Source organism: Delphinus delphis, chromosome 16 (genome assembly GCF_949987515.2).
Source record: "Delphinus delphis chromosome 16, mDelDel1.2, whole genome shotgun sequence".
Taxonomy (NCBI): Eukaryota; Metazoa; Chordata; class Mammalia; order Artiodactyla; family Delphinidae; genus Delphinus; species Delphinus delphis.
This window is the reverse complement of record NC_082698.1, coordinates 18,003,527-18,022,605: the sequence shown is the minus strand read 5'-3', so window position 1 is coordinate 18,022,605 and position 19,079 is coordinate 18,003,527.

The window sequence follows — 19,079 nt, the reverse complement described above, 5'->3', positions numbered from 1 at the left end:
TACATTAACCAAACACAGAAATGTGCATGGAGAAATGGATTACAGGGTCCCAAGCGGGGAAACTACTGACACCTTTCTCTGCTGCAGGGCCCGTGGAAGGAAGACCCACAGAGACCTTTAGCGAAAGCATATCGAATGGAGCCGGAACTTTCAGAAGAGGAAATAGCCGGATTATAAAAGGGTGGGATTTTAGGTAGGGGAGACTTTCATATGCTTAGTAAATGTTCCTGAAAATAGCGAATATCCAAACCAGAATTTGAATTTCAGTTAGAGCACAGCGTTACTGCAAAGACCCTCAGAAACCTCTAAGTCAACCCATCCATTTAATATCTAGAAGGAGGAGGAGAAAGAATAGAAACACACACACAAACACATCCATGACCTTGGCAGGGCAGATGAGGACCTTTCCTCAGTAATTTGATCTAGGATGAATAAAAGAACGAACTATAATTTTGAAGGCTACACGTTCTTTGCTAAGAATAGAGGCTCAACGGATGGCTTTTGTGTTTAGTCAAAATAAACACTTCAGTGAAGTTTCTTTAGACCTACAAAGGCAGGAGCCAAATATGAGATCAAGGTTAGACATTAAATTGCTCTACGTAATGATGTATGAAGAATTTGTTGAGTCTTCTCTTGGTGCTTGAGGGACGAAGGAGTCTAGGGACCCAAGAATGATAAAAAAAAAAAAGAGGGATAAAGGGAAGATAACTCTACAACAGTGATTCTCAACAGGGTATGCTTTGACTCTCAGGGGACATTCGGCAGTAGCTGGAGCCAGTTTTAGTTGTCACAACTGGAGGGAGAGATACAACTGGCATCTAGCCGGTAGAAGCCAGGGACGCTGCCAAACATCCTACAGCGCACAGGCTGGCTCCACAGCAAGGACTTATCCCACCCAAAATGTCAATAGGGCCAATTTTAAGAAACCTGCCGTAAAGGAAAATAAAAGGAATCTGTTAACAACTTGAAAGGTCAGGGATCAAACAGAAAGACAAGAGAGGAGATATTCCCTGGGACCAAGGATGGACCAGGAAGTTGTAATGACATCTATTAAATTTTAAGTTATTTTGTGCGCTTATAAGCACCGAGATCTCTCTTTCCATTTCCCTATGTTAAATTTTATTACACAACAGCCTTGTGGTAGGGATGCTTTGGAGAATAAGGAAGAAGAGCTACAATCATCAGCGAGCAGGGAGATAGGAGAATAAGATGCAGTGACAGAGACCAACGGTGACGCTTGAACCAGGCGAGAACAGAGAGGGCGGCAGCAAGGCAGGCTGCAATGTCCTCACCTTGGCAATCTCCCAAATTATTGGGGAAGGGGTGGAAGCTCTGCCAGAATGCGGCAAGGAGGCTTGGGGAGATGGTGACACAGGTAAGGACACCTCAGAGTAACAAACTTGCTTGCTGCAAGGTGTTTAGATCAGACAGTTCCACTTAGAGCCAAGGCTGACCAGAGCCTGCAGAGCTGGTGTGTACAGCCTTAAATTGACCAAAGACATGAGAAAATCTAAATACAGGATCAGTCTGCCTCGCTCAAGCCTCACAATCCCCATGCCAAAGTTTTCAAGCACCCACATATGCCCGGCGTGGTGCACGGCACTCGTCATCGTCAGGACAAGATTGTGACATACATATAACTATTCCCATTTTAGTGATAAGAAAACAGACTAGGAAAGACAAAGTTACCTCCCAGGGTTACACAGATGGAAAATGTTTGAGCCAGTCTCGGAACCTGGTCACCTTGACTTTAAGGACTGAGGAACAAATTATAGTGGAAACATAACAAGTGGAATAGAAATGAATACCTAGCACATTAACAGATGATCAATATTATCAGTTCAAATAAATGTGAATTAAAACAAAATAACATTTTCAAATCTATTAGCAGATGTGAAAAATCATAAGGGTTAAGGAAATATTTCAATATAAATTGAAATATATTTTCAGGAAGGCAATTAGGCAATAAGTATAAAGAGTGCTAGCAAGATTCCTACTATTTGACCAAGTAATTCTATTTCTAGGATCTTATTCTGAAGAAATAACACAAATGAAGGCAGAGATTTATGTATAAATATTAATTATGGGGTCATTTATTATAGCAAAAAAGGAGAAATCTGATGAATATCATAATTAATAAATTTTAGCATATCCATAAAATAGAATTGCATACATTTACTAAAAATTATTTTACCATAATATTTAATATGGAACAGTACTTAAAATATCAAAATAGAAAGTACTATACAATCACATCTTCACTGGAATACCAATTTTTTTAATATCTAAGAAAAAGGATGGCAATAAGATATGCCAAAATATTAGTACATTTTTCTCTTTTAAATACCTTCCTGTATTTTAAATTTTTTCTATAAAATCTATACCTTGCATTTATAATTGTAAACAAGATGAAAACCAAGACTACCTAGATGTTTCAGTAAGTTGCAGAAAGAATTTCATAAATGATGACTGGGTTAGGCGACAGTAAAGTAGACCAAGAAAGACCTTCAACAAAGAAGTCTTATTCTGCAAAATAACTCCATGATAATGCCCCCCAAAACCAGCACCACCTGTGGGGTGCCAGAGATACACAGAAGACTCACAGTTCTTCCACTGATAGGGAGCTCAGGAGAAAGAAGGAGAGGGGTCCAAAATCCTAAGAAAAGATCAGGGCTCACCAAGAAACGTGAAATTAGGTAGAAGCTAAGCAGGCAGAAGCCAGGCTGACACTGCAGGGTGTAAACAATTCTTAAAGCATCCTCTACCTCAGGAGGAGGAGATGATTATAATCTCTGGTGATGTTAATCAAAATAAGGAGGAGCCCCTTGACATTGCTACAATAAAGTGCTTCCTACTACTATACAATGCCTGCAAGCAACAGCCAACTCTTAAAACACGAGTCAGCTGACTTATTTCTGTAACCAGCCAGACAGTAAATATTTTAGGCTTTGCAGGCGGTAGAGCTGCTCAACGCTGCCACTGTAGGGTGAAAACAGCTGGGAGACAAGGCGTAAATAAATGGGTGTGACTGCATTCCAAGAAAACGGAATTTACAAAAACACTCCTTGCCATAGTTTGGTGCACTGGCCATATATAGTTTACTGATCTCTTAAGACTTCAAGCATGGCAAGGAAAGCTTTCTATTGTGGCTTTTCCCATCGGTCATGCTTCCTCGTACTAATGCACCAGAGCTTGAATTTGGTGGATTATGTGATTATTTGGGGAAAGAGTCTGGGTGGGTTCTAAGGTAAATCAGAATACACGTTCATTTTACAGCATTTTGGTAACTGAACGGACAGCAGGCAAAGTGTTAGGTCCTCTGCAAGGTGCTCCAAATCTCGCGGTGACACAGGTTGATCAACGTACAGCGTGACTCTGGTGGTGTGAAGTTTACTGGTTGCCCTAGTGGAGCGAGCGTCACAGACTGGCGGGAAGAGGAGCCAGAGACTGGGGACTCAGGAGTGACAGGAGGGCACTATTTGAGTGGAGTCTTTTAGGCTGAAACTCCAAAACCACAGGGCATGCTTTGATTAGTCACATGGCCTTCCCTTCATCTCTCACTCAGAAAAAAAGTCTAACGGCCTGACAATGTTGAATTTTCCCTGCGCCCTGTGATCCTACAAAACGGTGAAAATTAAGAAACGGCCCTTTGTGTTCCAGAAATCAGCTTACTTCAGAGAACAGCCCTTCCCCTGCGACTCAGAAAAGGCTCATGGGTGCCCCCCGTCCCTGTTTACCTATGGCAAAGACAGGCACAAACCCTCCAAATTTCTATTCTTTGCCTCATAAATAACTAAATGAACTGCTTATCTCCATTGATCAGAGCAAAAATCCAATAACCGAGGTTTGGTTCTGCTTCCCTCACTCCTCCAGGCCCCTGAACTCCTGTCCACCCTCAACGGGAAATAGGACAGAGCCCACCCATCGCCCCGCCCCCAGAGAACAGGCTGGCCTCAGGGTCACATTCTCTGATCACAACATCCTTTGCTCCCACTCGTCCACACCTGGCTACCCGTAGCCTTGGGTACTCCTCTAAAACAGGAAACCCCTTTTTGCCTAATTTGAGACACTTGTAGGTTTTATGGTCACAACCATTTCCCTACTGCAATTGTCCCTTTCTGCTTTGTAATATTCCTTTTGAATAAGTCTCTCCTTACTGAGTCTGGATTGGTTTTTCTTCGACAGGCTCTAGATGAGATGGTTGATAATGGTCCCCTACCAGCTCTCCGTCTCCCTCCCCTTGTCCCCTTTCCCCCCTCTTCCCACCTCTACGTCTGCTCTCCCCCACTCCACCCTGGCCCCACTACCTTCCTCAAACTCCAAGCATGTTTCTATTCCAGGGTCTTGGCACTTAACCTTGAAACCGATATAATCTACAAGGACCTGGGTTACTCCTTCAGCTCATTCCAGCATTTGTTCAAATGCTAGCCTGTCTGAGAGGCCTTCCCTGAGAGCTCTCTATAAAATACCAACTCCATCTCTTTCCTTTCTCCGTAATTCCGTACTGCCTTCTTTCTTTCTTCCTTGCCTATACCTCCACCTGACATAGATTTGTTTATTGTCTGTCTCCCAGCACTTAGGATATAAACGCTATATGACCAGGGGCTGTGCCTTCTTCGTTCATTGCTGTACCTTTTGTGTCTAAAACATGGCCTGCGGTGGGACAAAGTCAGCTGTCTGTAAATATCTGGCTAAACAGAATGACCTGACTAAATAAAGTGAAATCTACTAGTGATAATTATTGAATGCTTACTCGCTATCAGCTCTGTGCTATGATTTCTAAGTCTTACAATTATCTGTCAAGGTAGGGATAATCACCTCCTTTTACAGATGAGGACACTGAATTATAAAGATTCACTAAAATGCCCAAATTTTTACAGTTGAGATGTGCTCAGGCTAGGATTCAAACTGACCCCCAAACCTTTATATTTTTTACTATAATATAGCAAGTTCCCTTCTAAACCTTTATTACTGGTGCCATGCAATTGCCTGCAAAGGAAAGCAGAAAGAAGTCCTAGAGAACCACTTCCTTTTGGCACCAGGAGCAAGGATCTGGAGGAGAACCTGCAGGGGCAACTGACAAAAGGCGCCCCCAAGCAGTCCGGGGGAGTGAGGGTGAGAATGCCAGCAACTGCGTGTGTACGAGAGCCGGAAGCTGGCCACTCCAGCTCATCACCATTGCCTCAATAGCTAGCAGTGCCTGACACACAGTAGAGGCTAGACATGTGTTGAATGAAAATGCGACACAGACACGGAGGAAATGTAACCACCAGAGGAGGAAGGGCACACTGGGGAGAAGCTGCGAGGGCTTATGCTAGAGGTGGCATTTAAAAGTCCCCTAGAAGGACAAGTAGAATTTGCATTTAGATAAGCAACTGGAGGAAAGGCCTTCATGTGCTAGCTGGGACTTACTCAGCCCCAAGTCCCCTTGCCCACTCCATCTCACTGTGTCTGACCCAGGGCACAGCTCTCCAATGGGAGGTGTTCCAACCTGACCTGCTATTTCATAGAATCACAAAAGTTAATTACCGAGCTGGAGGTGGAACGTGTGTCTCACTTATTCTTCTCAAAACCAACTCTAAATCTTGAGGGCAAACATAGCAGGCATTGAATACTCTTACCATTTCCCCATGGATGCAATGAATACTTAAATAGATCTATATATCTTATTTTTGACTGAAAAATATTTGTCAAACATAGTAATGACCTAGCTTTTATTGAGCTTCTAATATGTGTCAGGAACTGTGTTAGGCATGTTACCTGTGACAATGCATCTACTTCTCACAAGAACCTATAAGATAACGATTATGTCCATTTTACTGAAAAGAGACTGAGTCTCAAAGAGGTCCATCATCACTTGGTTATAAAATCAGGGTGAAGATTTAGGTCCATCTGACCGTAACACCCTTGCTCTGTCGGCTGTGTTATTTTGCCTTCCAAGACATGAACTTTTTACTAACTTCTTCATATTTTGCTAAATTAGGCACCAACACAAATGGGGCTCCTCCCCCAGGAAACCAGTTCCCTTTGACAGCAGCATTATACAACATAGTAATCGGTGTGTAAAATTGCAGGTGTATTCCTCCTTCGTGAATGCTGAAAATGAGAAAATGAACTGAGCAATCGGATAAATCAAGGGCAACTATTTACCTCTTAAGGGGATTGTGCCTTTTAAAAAAAGACTGAAATCAATGTCCTAATTTATTTCATTGTTGTGAATAAAGAACGTGTTAGTGGATTGGGAAAATGGTAATCAATTTACCTGTCACGCAATGTCTAGTTTTAGTATAATCTGCCCATTTCTCAGCCTGGGCAAAGGAAACCCTCAGTGCTATGTGACCTGACCCCTGGGCACAGGTGATTGTCACAATAGACAATCTGACTCAAGCTGGGCTGATTAGATTTTTCTCCAGAGAATGTTTCAGGCATGGAGTATGAACACAAGGAGTCAGGGTAGCTAGAGCCCACAGTAACCCCACACTACACACAAACAAGAACAGAGAGAAATCAATATACAGAATGAGAGACAGGAAACTGAATGCAGCAGACACATGAGGCCAGACTGCACCAAAAAGCCAGAGAGACTGGCTGACTGACATTGCGGAGTGACAACTTTCTACTTCTGGGGAGGCCCACCTATTTCCTGATATTCAGTTCTGAGAGTCCCCTGATATATTAAATTTCCCTTTATTTAAGCAATTTTCGGGGGTTGTACAGGCATACCTTGGAGATACTACAGATTCAGTTCCAGACCACAGCAATAAATATCTCAGAGAGTCACACAAATTTTTTGGTTGCCCAGTACATATAAAAGTTACATTTACACCACACTGTAGCCTTTCAACTACAATAGCATTACGTGCAATAGCACATAATGTGCAATGGCATTATGTCTAAAAACAACAATGTACATACTGTAATTAAAAAAATAATTTATTGCTAAAAAATGCTAACCATCACCTGAGCCTTCAATGAGCCTTCATTATATTTCTGTAATAGTAACATCAAAGATCATTGATCATAAATCACCATACAAATATAGTAACGAAAAAGCGTGGAACATTGAGAGAATTACCAAAATGTGACACAGAGATGCAAAGTGAGCAAATGTTGTTGGAAAACTGGAGTGAGCCGATAGGCTCACTCGAGGATGCAGGGCTGCCACAAACTTTTAATATGTAAAAGAGGCAATGTCTTCGAAGCACAATAAAATGAGGTATGCCTGAATTAGTTACCTATTGCTGTGCAAAAAATTATCCCCCAAATGTAACAGCTTGAAACAATCAGATTTCTAATCTCACATGGTTTCAGAGGGTCAGAAGTATAGCAGCGATTTAGTGGGATGGTCTAACTCAGGGTGTCTCCCAGTCTGCAGGCCAGCTGGGTCTCCAGTCCCTTCCAGGCTTGACTGGAGCTGGGGAATCCACTTGTAGACTCACTCACCTGGCTTTTGGCAGGCCTCAGCTCCTTCCTGGCTGCTTCCGCCAGAGGGAGAGAGAAAGAGAAAGAGATCCCGCTGGGTTCCTATCCTGGTTTCTCCCTTATGGCTGTGGGACTGTGGACATGTCACTGAATGGCTGGACCTTGGTTCCCTCATTTGTAGAAGGGGCTGATTACCATCGCAACTATCTCTTAGAACTGATGAAAGGATGCAACTGGACATGTACAGTGTTTACAACAGGACCTGGCACAGAATCAGTGCTCGACAAATGTCAGCTGTTACTCTTAGTTCCTGAGTCTGCCATTCACTATACAACTTACCTCCTAGGCCAGAAACCCCTGAATCACAGAGCCAGACACAGCATGTCCTCCCTCTCCCCCAAATACAAATGAAGAACAAAGGGATACAGATTCAGTGAAAAAGGTTTCTCAACCACCAAGGGCCCCACAAGGGGAGGCAAGGGGACCAGGAGAGGCTACTGCCGATTCTTCATCTGTACAGAGAAAGTTCAAAACTTCTTCATATTCTCTAGTCTGTCCACTGCTTCACTCCCATCACAAAAACCTTCACAATGCTTTTCTATATAAATTATTTTTATTTTTTTAACAGCTTTATTGGAGTATAATTGCTTTACAGTGTTTTGTTAGTTTCTGCTGTATAACAAAGTGAATCAGTCTGTCATACAGAGTGAAGTAAGTCAGAAAGAGAAAAACAAATACCGTATGCTAATGCGGCTAAACAAATACCGTATGCTAATGCGGCTCTTTATGTGACGTAACATTCTCAGACTAGTGTTTAAGGGCTTGTACAGCCTGGGCCCAAGCTACCTTTTCCAACTTCCAGGCAATTATTTCTTACACACATTAACTGCTTCAGAAGAGACTGGACTCCTTGCCTTATTCTGAGATCTTGGTGGCTTTGTCTGCACCTTTCCCCTTGCCACTGCTCTTCCCTCCTTCCCGTTTGAATCTTTCCCAATTCCATTCACGTCTCAACTCTGTCTACTCCACGTAGCCTTCTCTGGCCATGAGCTCATGAGTGGTTGCTCTTGCTTCTGAACTCCTGTAATTCTCTGGTCTGTTTAGTAATTCATTTGTTTACTCGGACTATTATTGACAATGCTTGTTCCCCTTGAGGAAAAAAAAGTCACAACTCTACACCACCCATAAAAATAGATTCCAGATGGATGAAAAGCTAACTGGAGTGAACAGGCAATTCTAGAGAGACAGAAAATAGACCAGTGGTTGCCAGGGCCTCAGGGGTTGGTGGGAAATGGGGAATGACTGTTAAGGGATCAGGGCTTTCTCCTTGGGATGATAAAATTGTTCTAAAACTGATTGTAGCGATGGTTTCACAACCCTATAAATGCATTAAAACCATTGAATGGTATACTTCAATGAGTAATTATGTGTATTATAACTGTTACATTTTTAAAAAGTATTATTTTAAAAACTTGTGAAAAAAGTTAACCAGAGACAATTCAAGCTTACACTTACGATTTGTATATTACATCTCAATAACAAGTTTATTTAAAAAGCTAACTGGAAAAAGGGAGATCTAGTAAAGTCTTAGGAGACACTACAGAAAAATAGTTTTTATAATACTTGGATGGGCAGAACCTTCCTCAGCATGACAAAGCACCAAAAGTCATAAAAGAAAAAAACTGACATGTCGTATTTTACTATCCGTACACAACAAATTAAATGTCCTGTCAGTAGATGACATTGTAAAAACTTAGAAGACCAGAGAATATTTACTATACATATAGAAACATATATATATGTATAATTTACAACTATCAAGGATTCAATATTCCTAATACAAAAAGAGCTCTTACAAGTTAATAAAAATTATAAACAACCGAGTGTAAAATAATATAGGCAAAGATATGAACAAGGGATGCAAATGGCTGTGACCAAGACAAAGTGCAACTGATGGGGAGGGGACCCTATCCCATGATGTGGCCTCATTGCTCCTGGTAACTAACACAGCACCTTATCCACACTGTGGTCAATGCATGTTTATCTAGGGCAACACTCTTATGCCCCCTCCCTTGAGTTTCAATTTTCCCTGTATCTTTTTCACTCTAACCAATTTTACATTCTTCATCTCTACTTCTGCGATAGCAGATGTTCCTTTTACTTTTATTTGAAAGCAAAAACATGCGTGTGTGTGATTTTAGTAAAACCCTTCTGTCTCGTAGTTATCTTTTTGTTCCTTAAAGATGATTTTTCTTTTGATATGATTTTGCAACCCTAACTAATCCGTTTCCCTTTCACACTGAGTTATGTGATCTGTTGAGAACAAGTGAGGAACATTTCTATGGAGGCAGGATGGGAACTCAGCCCTTTCATCAGGAATTCCATCCTCCATGTAACAGGCAGAATTATTATGTGTTTGGGAAATTAAAATAATTGCCTCTGGCCAAAAGCAGAATTTCCCATTTGCTAATGAAAATACCGAGGAATTCTAAGGGACGAAATTGGCTTTAGTGCCACGTTTCCCTCTAAAAAAGCATTTGAAAGAATGCACACAGGTGGATAGAAGGAAAGAAAAATCTTAATCTTGGATTAGCCACAAGAGCATGAAGAGAGTTTACAAAGAACTGTGGGGTAGATTTTTTTTTCTTTTCTTTTCTGTCTTTTGCTGAGGAATTTAATGGGCAAAAAATCCTTTCAGGAAACAAATTTCTTAGCAGTAGCCGAGTTTGAGGGAGCCGTGGAAGTCACAGGATTGAACCTCCAATTACCATCCCTTCCCCACATGCAGCCTACATTTGAAGGTCGACTTAGAAACGAACTGAAAATCCCGCAGGCACCTCAGATGCCACAGGTCGAAAGCCCTCTAGCAGCTGTTCCTCTTATTGTGCTCCCCATAGCACAACAAACCCTGTCATCCAAGGTAAACACTGGTCCTCCTGGACCCCTCTCTTCCCTCTCCCTCACCACCCAGCCAGCCATACACCGAGCCCTGAAGAGTTTGCCTCCAAGACTTTTCTCAAACTCCTCTCTTGCTCTGATTGATGGAATGATGCTTTACACTCTCGGGTCTCTGCAGTCATGCTAGACAAGGAGTGGACATTTCTTGCACAAATGGGACCACTTCTTTCAGTCCACCAATGGTTCCTCACCTATCCTTCCCATGATGGGACACAGTCAATGTTGAAAGAGATCACATTCTAGGAATGCAGTGATGATATTCTAGAGAGTTCAAGACAAGACAAAATTGCAAGTTGTGTTGTTCTGCTTATAATAATTCTGAAAAGTGAACTTAACATGACTAGAAAATGAATTACCATTCTCATTTTCCTGTATACTCTAGGTAGGACTTTAATTTGTGGTCATCAACAAAGCACAGTAAAAATCTGAGAAAATCACTGGAAGCCAACTGTCACAGGTGACATTATGGATTATGCAGTCTCACGAATAATGATATAACATTAAATAAGTAGCATTAGGGAGCTGCAGAGGTCAGATGGTCCATACTGGCTTAATTCAAACAGCTGCTAAAGAACTATAGCATTTTGAGTAATAACATTGCCACCTTTCTCTCAGTGGGAGTTATGAAATTTGCCAGAAATGGTTCATTCAACAGGAAAGAACATGAAGAAATAGTTTATGGACCTGAACATGAAGAGGTGATGTCTGGACACTATGATGAATCTTTGTACGTTGATTGGTCAATGAACTAATACATAAGTACCACTTCTACCCCGCTCTAAATCTTTATCAATAAATCACTATAGTGTACAGGTAGGCATCATCCTATCCACTGAGGGCCTGAATAGAACAAAAATGCAGAGGAAAGGCAAATTTGCTTTCTCTGCCTAAGCTGGGATATCCATCATCCCCTGCCCTTAGGGTCCGCAATTCTGGTTCTCAGGCCTTCAGATTCAGACTGATTTACACCACTGGCTTTTCTGTTTCTCCAGCTTGCAGACAAGAGATTGTGAAACTTCTTGGTCTCTGTAATCAGATGAGCCAGTTTCTATAATAAGTTTCCATATATATAAGGGCATCATCAAATTAATGGTGGAAGAGACAATATAAGTGCAGCCAAGGATATGTTGAATTAGACATGCCTGTAATACATCCAAGTTCAAAAAGCCAAGATATGAAGCTTAGGAGAGAAGTTAGGGCTGGAAATATGAATGGATGGTCACCTGCTAGAGGAAGTTTCTCAAAGGCCATGGGAGAGGATCATTATTCTTGAGTATCGATTATTGCAGCACACCATATGTAAAAAGTAGAAAAAGAGAACTAAGAGGAAGGACCGAGTGGCCAGGCAAGGAGAAGAAACAAGAGCTCACCGTCTTGGCCGTCAAGTGATGAGGGATTAGATCTATTTTATCTTCTCAACCACCCTCTCACGAGAGCAAAAAGCAAAGCAAGTACTTTATCTCTATTTCACAAACGTGAAGAGGTACACTCAGAAGAGCTTAGAGACCTGGCTAAGGCTCTGTGGGGAGCAGAGGCAAGAACCAAACCCAGGTCTTCTCACTGCAAGTTCAAAACTTAAAACAATCATTGCTCCTAAGCATAAGGGAAGAGTTGTGTTAAGTGTGGTGGGTGTCTCCGATGGCTCAAATCAGACACATTCAATCACTAACTTACCCCACTCTGTGAAATTTTCATCACCAACATCACTCTTTGGGATAAAGGAATTTTCAGAAGTCCTTTAAAATTGTACGTTTGCAGGGAGGGTTTTAACACATGAACGTTTTAGCAGCTAAGTCTTAAGGTGATTTTTCCCTCAGAACAGGCCTGCTCACAGCCCGTTTTCATCAAATTTCCAAAGAACAAATAACAGGTCGTGAAGGATGCCAGAACATGAGAGGGAAAGGGGGAAATGTCTTTTGCAGGCTGAAAAGCCTCAGCAGCTACCAGTTAAGTGCACTCCAACCAAATTAAGTGGGGTAATGGAAGGAACTGACCACTGGAATTGGGCAACCAGGTAGATCTAGGTTAGGCTTAGGTTCTGCGGGGCTGGAATTGGAGCTGAGTGGCCCTAGGTGAGGCAACACAGGCACTGAGGATCAGAGGGAAGGCAAGTATCAAATTTCCAAGACCAGAGCAGATGTCCCAAAATCAGAGGCCAGAGGCAAGATTGGGGCAGGGAGATCACAGAACCAGACAGAGATGGAAACAGAAGCGAGAAGGTCAGGAATTGGTAAAGGAGGCTGAGGGAATGGCAAAGAGGGTATGAGGGGGGATACGACCACAAACAACCATGAATATTTATACAACCATGAATATTTATGACTAATGTTCATGAGCTAATGGGTTCATGGGCTGGAAACGAGTGAACCCAGCACCATGACCATCCAGCCGTGTGACCTTGGAAAAGACACTTTGCCTTTCTGAGTCTCATACTGCTCATCTATAAAAATGAAAATTTGATTAAACTATTTATAAAACCTTCTCCAAATCCAAAAGCAAAACCATACTCAAAAATCTCTTTTTAAAACAATACATTTCTTATCAACATTAAGGAAACTGTCAGACGCTTAAGAAAAGAAATTACCCATTGATTTATTTCTTACCTTCTGAACAGCTATTCCTTTCAGCAAGAATAGAAGTGAAACAAACCAAGGGGTGGAAACATGAGGGCATTTTAAATCTCTGAATTGAAACAGAAAAAGTTTTAAAGGTAGCATAACAACAGCTTTTCTGTTTTCTCACCAAGAGCTTTTTATCTACAAGGTTCACCCAGAATGCTAACAAGTGAAAGCTTCAGAAACGCATCAAATGAAACCATTTCCATTTCCAATGGCATTAATCCTCTCTGTGGTTCAGGCAGAATTCAAGGTAACCCCTAAGGAGTTGGCATCCCTCAGGTGTTTTCCAAGTACACCTGTTTAGGTGTCCCTAGACAAGGGCATTGGCCTGATTCACCCCTACATTCCTGCCATCACTCATGGACTTCTCCAGCATGTCATCCCCTGAAATCACCCACTTGCTACAAAGGGCACTAGTTAGAAAACAACTGGATGAGTGTTCTCCTTCTACTGGATGCAGTTCACCACTGGGAATTTCATTTTCAGGACAAGCCTAGTGATAGGTCATATTTATGCTGATAACATTATCCTTTTCAAAGACAAAAGATGAGATCTCCCATATAAATTAAAATGTGAGATTAAGATTCTACCTTCATTGTGATGTTTTTCGTTAGTTCATTTATTCTGTAGATTCCAAGTGAACTAGCTGGCAGCATTAGGAGCTAAAAAAGCTGTCTACTTTAAAACTGATCAGTTACGTCTTTGACAACTATACCAAAGCTCTCCCATGCTTTTAAAATATGAAAAATGCAAATAAAGAAAAACGTTGTGAGAAATGCCTTAAATTCTCCAGGAGCCTCGTCTCTGGACCAATGCAGCACCAGGAATATCAAGTTCTACTGCCGCTAGATAAAGATTTCGGTCAGCACAAGCTGCTTTACTCTCTCTGACTTCTGTTTCCACTTCATCTTGGAAATTTCGTCGAGCTTATACAAGAAGAGGCCAATCACGTAGGATAAGTAACATTGGAATCTCATCAAAATCATCTTTAAAGTTGTACTCCAAAAGAGCATCTGGAGTTTTCAGCTTCAAAATACTTAGTAATTAGAGATGCTACACATCAGGAAGAAAATGACAAAAGCTGACATTTCTACTGAAAAGTCACTAGAACCAAGGGATTTGTCTCCAAATGTATTAATTACAGGAAGCCGCTTCTGCATGGTGGTTGGTGGTAATTGCTAATGCTAAAAGTAATGTTTTCTCTCCATCAGTTGTGCCAGCTTCATTCAGGCTCCTAGAAGTCTCCTATTCTCTATAAAGTCTTCTCGGATAATGGGTTTTATTTTCATAGAATAAAAAGCATGCTCGTTACGTGTTCAGATGACCCCCAAGCTAATGGGGTTTACTATACCAGGGAGGTAGTGGAGTTCAAATTGGCACGGACAAACTCGATTAGCTGTCAGAATCCAAGCCAGTGCGTGCAAGGAGCACACACACAGCAGAGTCTCTGAGAAAAGGGGAGCCACCTAGGGTATCTTGGTTCCTATGTCCTGAGATGGTCAAAAGGCTTATACGCTCAGTTCACCGCCTCAGAAAGCGCCAGGCTTACACATAACCAACGAAGAACAAAGTCAGAGCACAGAGGGTGAAACAAACATTCCTTTTCCTGCTCTTTCTGGGTATCCTTTCAGTCAAGGCTGGGGAATCTGCCCACATGAATGTCCTGAAGACCCTTCTCCTATTTCTTCCTTCATCTTCCTTCCCTTACTAACCCCCCAAGGGTCATAGCGAGCTCTCCCCTGTGTTGAAGGCTCACAGCTCCCCTCTTTCATACAGTTTCTTCTTGTCTCCTAACACACTGTAGGTCTGTTTCACACCGACACCCCCAGAACCAGCCCTGGCAAGCATGGTTTGGTCTCATTGGGATAGTCTCATCTATCAGTGCAGTATCGCTAATATAGATCACCTCTCATTGCATAACTTATGCTAAGTGACCTCCTGCCCACGCTGACTGAAGACGGGATAGGGTAAAGGGAGGGCCCTGCCACGTACACAAACCTACATTAGGGTCCAGAACCACCGCTACAAGTTTTGTGAGTTTAGGCAACACACTTCTCTCTGGGTCTCGGTTTCCTCATCTGCAAAATAAATAGTGAAGACCCTCAGATCGTCAGATTCGCTTCCAGCACTAACGTCCTTTGAGTCTTGTCTCTACATTGGTGTCGCTCTTTTGTCCTCAGCTCACTCCATACTTTTCAGCTCTTGAGAGCGAGTGTATTCTCAGGCTGTCTACTCCATCAATACCACCTTGCTAATTTTATGGTAAACTCATGGCCTCTTTGCATCTTAGGGCAGGAAGGGATCCCAGCCGATTTACCATCAGCTTCATCAGCTTCAGAGGAGGAACAGCCAGCCCAAACTCACAGTCGTTGTGACCTATACCCTCATTGTTCCAAAGAAGATCTATGGCAGCTTAGCGGGATATGTGATAAAATGCAGGATAAATTAGAAGAAAAGCTAGAAAGAAAAGCAAGGGTAAGGACATATGGAGCCTGAAAGCTCCCCCTGCCCCGACCAAGAATAAGAAAAGCTCCCTTCGAAAATTCTGTGGGTAGTGCCAATTCCAAGCCACGTATTCGGCTCTGAGCTCTCTAACAGCCAAAAGGAAAAGGGGAACCCAGTGAGTTAGTAAAGGAGAAGCCTCCCTCTTCTCCCCAGCATTCTTTCCTCGGTTCTGCATTGCCTTTCGGCTGCACCTAAGACAGTGCTCAAAGCTAACAGTCACTGTCTGAAAGGGGTATCGACTGATGGCGGTTGGAGTTCTTCAGTCTTTGGCTAACTCACAGCTCGAGAAGGAAATAGAAACCATAACCTCAGAGACTGATCCTGTTTCTTATCAGACGTGGGTAGGGAAAACCACAAAGAAATGTTGGTCCACTGTAATGGTTCCAGGTTTTCTTGTAACATCTTACTCACTGGCAGAAGAACTGAAAGACGATTCCTGAAAACGTGCATTTCTTGCTCTTTCCCTTTATAATACAAAAGGCTTCATGTGCTTCAGAAAGAGCCTTTGAGGCATTAAATAAACACCTGGCTTTCTGAAGAGAGGCACCTTTTCTTAGCAGGGCAAAGACGATTTCCAAACATTTCCATTCTAAACCATCAGCGTGAACAAGCTCTACCTTCTCCTCAAAGAGCAACCACAGTCCAGAATGGCACTGGGACGAGAAACCTAGGAGAGGGAGTATTTTCAGAAGTCTGGGAGGCACCGTAGAGATCAATCCTCTAAGTAGCCGTCTATCTAAATAATGTGTGTGTCTCCTACGTGTCCCCAAGTCCCTGTGAGGTGGGTAAAAGAGCCCCACTTCTGGATGAAGAGCTGAAAGTGACTAAAGAACTTTTTAGAAACGGGTTGCATAGTGACAAAGATTCTCTTCCTGACCAAACTTCAGTTATGCTCCTTTGAGCCCTCTGCTTGACAAGGCCCCCAGATGGGCTCCCGTCTCCATCCTTGTAGAGTCCAGTTTTAGCAAGAATCCTATCAGGTTGGTTCGGCCAGAATTCCCCACCCTCAATGCCTGATCAAATTCCCCATCCTCTGCCACCCGCTAGGTGATGTCTGATGCCCCTGGCCTTCCCTCAGCAAGAATCAGCTTAGGCCATTTTAGCCAGAATCCCCCCTTATCCCTGATGTTTCCTCTTAGTAATTTTCCATCCGCTGACCCCCACCTCTGCTCCTTGGCTATAAACCCACACCTGCCCATGCTGCACTCGGAGCTGAGCCCAGCTCTATACTGAGGTCTCTTTTCCCCCATTGCAATAGTTCCTGAATAAAATCTGGTTTTATCACTTTAACAACTGTCCGGCTCTGGTTATTCTTTGGCAATAGCCATGGGCCATGTCTTCTGATTCCAAGTGTGGTAGAAGCCCTGGGAGTTGGAAGGTGAGTGGTGAGGCCCTGGATCTGCCCTCCCACGAACTAGTTGCTTGATCTCAGACAAGCCACCTTCTCTAGGGTTAGGGTTGGGGTTGGGTTGGGAGCATGAAACATGACTCAAACCATCACTACTGGGCAAGCGTAAAGCAAGCCCATCTCTCCAGCCCGCCTCTCTCCATCTGTCCCTGCTCTCCTCAAGTCCGTCTCTTCACTGAGACATTGGCTTCTGTATCCCCTTCCCACATTTGCTCTGCACAGCGTTTATAGGAGGGGAGAAACAAAGTCATTGATCTAGAACACGTGAGCACACGTGAGCACATTCGGTCCTGGCTTGCCTCTGTAATCTACAGAAGACTTTATAACGTTGTAGGTGCAGGATGGTAGGAGCATTTTGCCTTTACTAAAGTAAACTTTTCATTTACTTGGCTTCATTCTTTGCACATAAACAAGATAACGATGTCTCTGCTGCTCCAAAAGGTTTCCCATCATTGAATACAGTCAACCCAGGTTCTTTTCCGTAACTATTTGTGAATGAAAAGGAACAGCCTTTATTAGCTCATTCAAGCTTCTTTTTAATTTAGAAAGATCAGAACAGCTTCCCCTTCCCCAAAGTCATTACAGATGAGAGCAGCTTTACCGGCAGACAATCCCCAACCTGCTCCCCAGCCCCAAACCAGCAGAGATCGGTCTTCACTCCCTAATCCGCCCACAATGCTCTATTGCAGGCTAACCTGATGCTGAATGCTGTTTTTAAACCCTGCTTCATCTGCTAGAGAAGGTCTCTGGATGTTCCCACTGACACAGTAAGAAAGAGAGGCTGTGTATCCCATAGCCCCTAAGTCCTGCATGGGCCAGTTTGGAATTCCCATAGCCCCTAAGTCCTGCATGGGCCAGTTTAGAATTCTTTGTCAGAAAGAGTTTCATTTCTATTTCCTGGCTATGTTTTCATTATGGCCCAGTTTAATCTCTCCCTATAAACGAATATGATTTCATCAGGTCTCCTTAGGACCTGCCCTTCTGCACAATGATGCACTCCAGTTAATTAACCAGAGCTGCTCTTAGATGAGAACTGCGAACCGCCCTTCTTCCCTGCATTGTCTACTCAGAAATGACAATGACAAACTATAGGGCAAGACCTAAGGGTGGATTATAACCTCTATTGTTTCCAATAGTCACACTGACCTTAAAACTCAGAAAAAAAATAAATTTCAACCAAATGGTCCTTTAAAAGACAGAGCTAGGGTTTCCCTGGTGGTGCAGTGGATGAGAGTCCGCCTGCCGATGCAGGGGATATGAGTTCATGCCCCAGTCCGGGAGGACCCCACATGCCGCGGAGTGGCTGGGCCCGTGAGCCATGGCCGCTGAGCCTGCGCGTCCGGAGCCTGTGCTCCGCAATGGGAGAGGCCACAGCAGTCAGAGGCCCGTGTACCGCAAAAAAAAAAAAAGAGCTAGTATGAAAATCTTTGGGATGTCTTACTAGCCTTCCAAAGGGAAAGCACTTTTGTTGCATGATGGCAATGATTCCATTGTTCCTGGTAAGATAATAATTTATATACAATACTGCCAATCATGTGCCATAGTGAGACAGGCAGGCCTACAATCTCCTTCGGTGGGAGTACAGCCACAAATGTGTATGTGTGTTCAAAATCTGTCCACTGTCCATGTGACTCTGTCACTAAATGAGCGGTCTACCAGCCTGACCTCAGCTTCGACACATTCACAATTTCCCACTGTGACAGCAGAAGCCATTGGAGCCTCATCCAGACGCTCTTTACAGACTGGTACACTCGCCCTTCTTCCAGACCACAAATGAGAGTGTTGGCTGCCAATGACAGCTGCCACGCTTCCCTTAAGAAGGACCCTCGTCATAAACAAGGTCCTACTGTAGAGCACAGGGAACTATATTCAATATCCTGAGATAAGCCACAATGGAAAAGAATATAAAAAAGAATGTTATATATATGTATAACTGAATCACCGTGCTGCACAGCAGAAATTAACACAACGTGGTAAATCAACTATACTTCAACTAAAAAAAAAAAAAGATAGCAACACATTTAAACAAAAAGAGAGAGAGAATGATCCTCGTCAACAGGAACCACTTTCCCTAGCAATGCCATGGAGGATACTCAAGGCACCGTCCCCCAGGGAAGAGACAGCAAAGCCTACATCCAATGACTGAATAATATGGGGTGTTAAAGGCT